The sequence below is a fragment of the Nicotiana tabacum genome, chromosome 17, assembly GCF_000715075.1.
Source record: "Nicotiana tabacum cultivar K326 chromosome 17, ASM71507v2, whole genome shotgun sequence".
Taxonomy (NCBI): domain Eukaryota; kingdom Viridiplantae; phylum Streptophyta; class Magnoliopsida; order Solanales; family Solanaceae; genus Nicotiana; species Nicotiana tabacum.
Genome location: NC_134096.1, coordinates 116,003,510 through 116,012,438, shown reverse-complemented (window position 1 = coordinate 116,012,438; position 8,929 = coordinate 116,003,510).

Sequence of the window (8,929 nt, the reverse complement as noted above, 5' to 3'; positions counted from 1 at the left end):
AATGACTAAAAACATAAATTATTCTTACTATTCTGTTCTAGGTGGAGCATGTGGGCTCGAAAATGTCGTAGCAAGCGCTCCCTGCAATGCAATGATCGCGGTGGAAAATCAAGCTCTTTTTAAGCAAGGCTCTGGATGTGATGCATGCTACCAGGTAAACATATTTTATGTGGCGAAGCCACACATATATATATATATATATATATATATATATATATATATATATATATATATATATATATATATATATATATATATATATATATATATATATATATATATATATATATATATATATATATATATATATATATATATATATATATATATATATATATATATATATATATATATATATATATATATATATATATATATATATATATATATATATATATATATATATATATATATATATATATATATATATATATATATATATATATATATATATATATATCTATAATTTTAGAATAGTTGTACCTTATTTTGTATGAGATGACAAGGAAATGAAACTCTAATACAAATGCGAGAATGTGCATGATTATTTTAGTTTCATGCATAAATGCATGGCACCTCTATATGATCGATATTGTTTTTCAGGTGTTGTGCACCCAAGACCAAAATCCGCATTATTCAGGTAATTCAGTAACAGTAACCTTTACAGACGAGTGCCCAGGAGCATGCAATAATGATCCGGTTCACTTCGATATAAGTGGAATTGCCTTTGGAAAATTGGCAAAGTCTGGTGAAACTTCACAATTATACAATGCAGGAAGAATCTCGATTTTTTTTACCAAAGGTGAGTTGTTCTACAAAAACTAAAACTTACGTCCTTTGTTCCATCTTATACAGAGGTTTTATATTATTTTTTTATTTTGGGGGGGGGGGGGTGAGTAGGAAGCAATAAATTAATTTGTTTTCTTATTTTCCTTCCGAGGAACACCCGCTAATGCATTAATTTTTTCTATTTTTATTGATCCATACAGGGTAGCATGTAATTACAACACAAATATCTTATTTAAGGTGGACAAAAGGCTCCAATCCTAATTTCTTCGCAGTTACATCTGAAGCAGTAGACGGAGATGGTGACCTTTCTTTAGTTGAAATCCAAACAAGCAATTCGACTTGGGTACCCATGCATCGAATGATTGGGCCAACTTAGAGTGTTGGCATACAACCTGACACACATAAACCTCCTCTTTCCCTGAGACTTACTTCAAAAACTAAGCAAAAGTGTCACCGCTCCCGAATGTCATTCTAGACGGTTGGCAACCAAGATCAATTTACAAATCAAATGTCAATTTTCCCAATAATCTATAGGGTGAAAGTTATTAAGAAGGGAACAATGTGAGGGTACCATGTAGATTGTTGAATACTATTTATTTACCTACCCTATCAAGTATGATTAATAAACTAAAAATACCTTCTTTAATTATTTTTGAATATGCGACTAATTTTATTTCATGCCTTTTCTTTCTTTAAATATTTAAAAATATGCGACTAATTCTGTTTCATGCATTTACTTTAATTTAAGCTCTCTCTAACAAATAAAAATAGTTGCTACCTTTGTTGTAATTACTTATTTTCAGAGAAAGATGACGAGACAAAAACTCAAATGGTCACGTATACTTTTTTAGTTCTTTATGTGGACTGACGGGACATAATTGGGGAGAGGTTACTGGTAAAAAGAAGAAAGAGGGGAGAGGCGAGTAGTGATGGGCAACAGAGTGCTTTTTCCCTTTTCTTTTTTATTTTTTTAATTTTTCCTTTTGATTTTAGTATTTTTTTTAAAAATCAAAATATTGTACTCATGCTTATTTTTTGAGTGATTGGCACACATTTCATCCAAATTACCTATGTCATTCCCACATAAGCATAGTCAACAGTCAAAATTATTTATTAATATTTATTTCGTCAAGTTGAGACGTTCAAATAAGAAAATTATAAATTTATCTACCGGGTTAGCAGTTAGATAAATGTTTAAGTGGCGAGTAGGCCTTTTTGCCATGTTTGTTCTGGTTTTAATATTTTCAAGCACGAATTATTCTCCTTTGAATTGGAATTTCGATTTAGATTTTGAATTTTATGTTTGGACATGCTATATTTAAAAAATATGTTTTAAAATTTTATCCATTACTAATATTAAAAAAATTATTTAAGAAATTTAATATTATTACTTCTCATTCTCTATAAAATCTATTTTCTCACCATAAAAGACAAATATTCGATATGTTAATTATCTTATATGACATAACCGAATAACCAAACTGAAAAAATTTAACCGGAAAAAGAAAATCTAACCAAACCAAACTTATTTTGGTTAGGAGTGGATTGCACTTTTCTAAAACCAAAACCGAATAATCTATATATTTATAATTGAGGGAAAATGTGACTTGACTCTGATTCCTATTATCTCCTTTTTTAAAGATCTATCCTCTCATTTTAATACAATACTTAATTAATATTAAATAAAAAAGGCACCTCTTCTGAATACTCAATTAAATGTACCTCCGTTAAGAACAGTGAAAGAGGAATAAAAGCGTCGTTTCAAAATACAAGCCATAACTCCGTCTTTGCGTCGTTTCAAAATATAAGCCATAACTCCGTCTTCTTTATTTCCCCAATTTTAAAGTTAAAGTTGGTATAAAGAGAGTGCCTGCAAAGCCTCATTTCTCAGCCACCATTAGCAGCCATTAGGATCTCATCTCCCCATGCATTCAGATGGATCTTCTGTAGCTTTGTCAACCTTGAACTTTTGTAACAACTTATTTTTATATTGCTGTTTATTTTGGTTATATTTTAATAGTGGTTTAGGGTTACATTATTAACAAAAACATTCTTCATTCTCCCATATGTCTCAGTTGGATGCGACTGACCGTAATTATCTTCAGAAACAGATCGTGTGGATTCAAAGGGTGCATATATGAAGTTTAACAGCTTTGGATTTTGTGACTGACTTCCAGTTATATGAGTTCACAAGGAAGGTATAACATGGTTTATGTCGACATTACACAGAAATGAAGTGTTATTTTCCTATGGTTTTTAGACTGCACGTTATAAGGATGAGAATTCCTCCATGTTGATTTGGAGTTATTTCACTGTGACTTAAATGTGAATGCTTTGTCTGCGTGCTTGGTAGTGTGTTTAAAAAATTGGTTGGTTTGGATTATTCCTCCATTGTCTCATGTACTTTGGATGCTCGCATTGTTGGAAAACTGTTCGCTAATTGGAGGAAATTTGGAGTTAATAGTTATGTTTCGAAAGTTTTGTATTTGGCCTATAAATGTAAAGACGGTCGTTTTAAGAGTTGTAGTCCCGTTCCTCCATTTACTACTCATTTTATGCTTTATAGCTTATATGTGACTTGTCGGTATAGTTATTTCGGGTCCGGGGAGGTTTCAGAATGAATTAAGACACTTAATCTCAAGGTTGAAAGCTTAAGTTGAAATGCTTGACCAGATATTGACTTGTATGTAAACGACTCCAGAATAGAGTTTTGGTGGTTACGTTAGCTCTGTCGAGTGATTTTAGACTTAAGAGTATGTTCGACTTGTGATTTGGAGGTCAATAGTTGAATTAGGCTTGAAATGGCGAAAGCTGGAAACTTGAAAGTTTGATCGAGAGTGGACCTTGTTGTTACTGGGCTTAGATTGGGGTTCCAAGAGTTGGAGTAGGTCCGTGGTGTCATTTGTGACTTGTGGGAAAAATTTGAGGTCTATCAGATTGATTTGATAGGTTTCAGCATCGTTTGTAGAAGTTGAAATTCCTTAGTTTTAATAGGCTTGAATTGGCGTGATTCGTGATTTTAGCGTCGTTTAGTGTGATTTTAAGGCTCGACTAAGTTCGTATGATATTTTGGGATTTGTTGGTATGTTTGGTTGAGGTCCTGGGGGCCTCGGGTGAGTTTCAGATGGTTAACGGATCAATTTTCGACTTGGTGTTATGGCTGAAGATTTTCTGGTGTATGTATCTGGTTTTCTTATACGCGATCGTATAGGCTTGTTTTGGGAAGTGGTGATTTTTTTCTCTATGCGTTCGCAAAGTAGGGTACACGATAGCGTAGGATGGCCAAGCAGTAAATCACGAACGCGTGGGCATAGCCGCGTTCGCTAAGAGGAGAGAAGGCAGCTGGTTCACACGCATTTGTGCTTCGCGATCGCGTGAGGGTGGACGCGATTGCGTAGTTATGAAGAGGCAGAGTTCCGCATTCGTGAAGGCCATTTTGGGGGGCAGCTTTGTTTTGTTCTTCGCGATTGCGAGGGACTTTCCGCGATCGCGAAGAGTAATCACTGGCCAGCAGTGTTAAAATTCAAAAATGAGGGTTTGAGTTCATTTTTCACAATTTGATTTTGGGAGCTAGGTAGGAGGCGTAAGGTACTATTCCCCGTATACTGTTTCTACACCGTCCGACTTCGGGAATTTCATCACTTGGTGGAGGGTCAAAGGGACTGCCCTCATATTGTGGATCCAAGGTCTTCCGAGCAGGGCGTTGTATTTCATGTCATCCTCGATTACGTGGAACTTGGTATCTTGAATTGTTCTAGCCACGTTCACCAGTAGAATAATCTCCCTTTTAGTTGTTTCAGTGGCCATATTGAAGCCGTTTAAAACCCGAGTTATGGGCACGATTTGATTCTGTAGGCCGAGCTATTCCATGACCCTCGATCGGATGATATTCACCGAACTACCTGGATCCACTAAAATACGCTTAACTTGAACTTTATTTAGTTAGATAGAAATTACCAGAGCGTCGTTGTGGGGATGAGAAATGCCTTCTGCTTCTTCGTTATTGAATGACAAAGTGCCTTTGGGCACATAATCTCGGGTTAGTTTTTCCCTAATGATTGATACCTTAGTGTGTTTGAACATGGGTCCCTGTGGAATATTGACCCCACCGATGATCATATGAATGACATGTTGGGGTTCCTCCTGTTCATTTTTTTGTTGGCGTCCCTTTCTCTTAAATGATTCTTGGCTCGATCGCTGAGGAACTCTCGAAGGTGTCCCTCGTTGAATATACGGGCTACCTCCTCTCTTAATTGTCTACAATCCTCGGTCTTGTGACCATGCGTGCCATGGTACTTGCACATCAAATTTGGGTTTCTTTGGGAAGGATCGGTCTGTATGGGTCTGGGCCACCTAGTATCTTTGATCCTTCCGATTGCCAATACAATGCCCGATGCATCGATGCTAAAATTATATTTTGATAACCGAGGTGCCTTTGTGGGATCAGCATACTTGTCAAAACCACTTCTGCTCATAAGTCCCTGAGAACTCTGTCCTCGATCACTTCTTCGATTGTTCCAGGCGGAATTACGTCTTGAACCATTGTTCCTTCGATCTGCGGTATATGGTTGATATCGGTCTCTGTTCGACCTTGGCTCCCTATCGATGTCCCTCTGGTTCTTAACTACCGACCTGTTTGGATGTCCTGAACCGGAAGGGGCTCTTAGTTAGTCATCCTCGACCCTGATCTTCGATTGATATCGATTGTGCACATCTTCCCAGGTCACGGCCGGATACTCGATCAAACTTTGTTTCAACTGACGTGATGCTATCGAACTCCGATCGTTCAACCCTTGGGTGAAAGCTTAAACGGCCCAATCATTTGTGACCAATGGCAATTCCATGCGTTCTATTTGAAATCGGGACACGAACCCCCTCAACATTTCATTATCCCTTTGTCTTGCCTTGAAAATGTCTGATTTCCTCGTTGTGACCTTTATGGCCCCTACATGTGCCTTTATGAAAGAATCTGCTAACATGGCGAATGAGTCGATGGAATTTGGTGGCAGGTTGTGATACCAAATCATTGCTCCTTTCGAAAGGGTCTCTCCGAATTTTTTCAACAGCACAGATTTGATTTCGTCATCTTCTAAATCGTTACCCTTTATGGCACACGTGTAAGAGGTGACGTGTTTGTTAGGGTCGGTCATCCCATTATATTTAGGAATCTCGGGTATGCGGAATTTTTTGGGGATCGGTTTTGGAGCTGCACTCGGGGGAAAAGGCTTTTGCACGAATTTTTTGGAATCCAACCCTTTCAACACTGGTGGTGCCCCGGGGATTTGATCGACCATTGAGTTATATGTTTCCATTTTTTTATCGTTTGCTTCGATCCGTTTTGTGAGTTCTTCGAGTATCTTAGCAATTTCGGGATTAGTTCCCGATTCTTGCTCATTTGACTTTACTATAGCTGGCTCTGTTCTGTGGGTGATTTTTCGGGGTGGACTGGGCTCCGATTTGCTCGGTACTTCGGTTTGTTTCTGCAACTGAGCTATCGCTACCTGTTGAGCTTGCAATATTTCGAAAATCATATGCAAGCTGATTCCGTTTTTTTCAACGTTATGGGTGTCTCGAGCTGCATATCGAGTACCACCATGAATGCTATTTTCAGGTTCAGAACGTTGGTTTGCCTCAATAGCCACATGCGAATTAACGTCTAATGGTACTTCGACTCGGGCCTCAACGGCATCGACAAGCGGCCTTTCGGCCCTGGGTGTCAAGTTGTTGTTCTCACCTTGAAGGCCAACTTCGTTGTCGACAGGCAAGGCTATTAATTGAGAGTTCGTTGTTGCTAATCTGAAATCAAAGACACTTTCAATGACAAGTGTAAACTGGTGTGTTTTACAGATTTGTGTCAAATAACCACAGTTATCCTTAGCCCTACGGTGGGCGCCAAACTGTTTACCCGAAAAACAGATAGAGTTGAATTTATACGTAGTTTTAAGGGTACGCGGTATAACTTGACGTAAATTGTATAAGCAGAAATATTGAATATTGAGCTATCAAGAATGAAAATACAAACAAGTTTCAAGGGAGGATGGTTTATGAGTAAGCAAGATGAAAATAGTGTATAAAGCTCAAAATGATAATTTCTCAATATGGAGCATATGCATAGTATATGAGTTATGGTGTCTTAATGTCTCAATGACCCCCTTACAGAGATAATAGCAATCCCTCTTATAGTGGGGGATCCTACTTTAGATATAATTAAAAATATATAGTGGGAAACCATGATAAATCAACTTTTTCTTTTTTCCTGCCGAGATTCTCTCCTTTAGTGAGGCTGTAACGGCTCTTGTCTATAGGCTCGATATTGACTTAAGCTCGATACTGAATCGAGCTCGATATTGATTTGAGCTCAATTTTGACTCGGGGCCCTGTATTGATTCGGGCTCAACATTGGTCGGTCTTTTCTTCGCATCATGGTTCAATTTGGATTCGAGCTCGATAACGACTTCGAGCTCGGTATTGATCGGTCCTTGAAACTCGAAACTAGGTAACCCGGCTTCGGATCTTATTCCGAAATTATGAAGACGCTCTTCGGTCCATTATATTCCCATCTCGACCAGTCGCACGAAGGCCGAAATCGATTTCGACCGTATATAATGATCTCCAAATATTATTTAAAATATTTAAAATAATATCTACAGCCAAGCCAAATCTTCATGAATGTAAGATATTCCTATTTTGAGGATTTTACATGTGAAAATGCATTACCAATTTAGCAGTCAACAACAATTCAATGAGTGTGAGATTATAATGTAATAAACATCATTGTTACATGCTATAGATAATTTTCATTTTTCTTGTTTTACTTTCAATTTTGGGTTCTAACAAAGCATTAAGTCATGAGCAACTACTATAGCGGCCAAAACTTAGTTTTGATTAGACTACTGCTTATAGGGTTCTAACAAAGCATTATGCAAATAAATGTCACCCTTCTATTAGTTTGGTGTAAATACCAAATACTGTTCTTAGCATTGTATTTAGAATTTCCTATACTATACATGCTAAGTGAGAATTACATTACAATATGATTTGGTCTTACACATGAGGTCTCTTGGCCGCTTGTTCTTTTGACATTTGTTCCCTTTACCCTCATTTGTATTTTGCTATTTTGCAAGTACAAGAGAATACTCTGATTCAAAAATCGGTAGTGCTACAAAGCAAGGCAATAAAAGTAGTATAATCTTTCCTTTGTTAAGACCATCAGCCAGCCACATTTTGATGTCTTATGAATAACTCTTGCAAATAAACTGCTCAAATAACTTTACACTGTCAATCCAACAAAGAAGAAAGCTGCAATGCTCCTCATGTTTTCTAGGCATTGTTTATAGAAAGACTCCTTCTCATCGATTAATTCAAATGTCTTAGAAAAATATGCTAATGCCATCCAAGGCATAGTCTTGACATGGATGAGATGACATTTTTTACTTGATTTTTGGAGTTGTCGCAATCATCACCGGGCTTCTCCTCTTGTCTTCAATAACGCCTCTGATATGATCATGTTGATGGTAGAGGACAATTTCCATTTTTAGGAGAGGAGTGACTCCATCTTCTTTTCCCGTGAGTTTCCGAATTCATAGAAATAAAAGAAGATTGTAAATTGGTAGTCAATTAATGGTTATTTCCTACATGAAAGAGAAGCTATGAAAGATGCTGGTGCATTATGTGTGAAAATATGAATAGCAGGTAAATAAAAAGAATAAATTTGTTGTTATCATACTATTTTTAAGAGTATATGATGGATTTTCGTTTCTCTAATGGAGTTTTTCAAAACTGTAATGCCTACTGCTAGGGAAAGTTAAAAAGTTTTTGTTTTGGGTAATAAAAGACATTTATTCATAATAGTAACTTCAAGAGTTATTACAAACGGAGATATTCCTAGGTAGCAAGGTACCTATTCCATCTTTTTCAAAAGCAGTACAAACAAAAGCGGGTGGTACAAGATAAGTAAACAATCTTCCAAAAATGTCCATTTTGCATGCATTCTTCGCTAATTGGTCCGCTATTCCATTAGCTTCTCTGAACACATGCTTCAGTGGAGGATCACTCGCGCTCCTCAATAGAGACATGCAATCATCAATCAAGTTTTGATAGAGACGGTCATTGTTAGTCAGTAGGTTAATAAGTTCTTGAC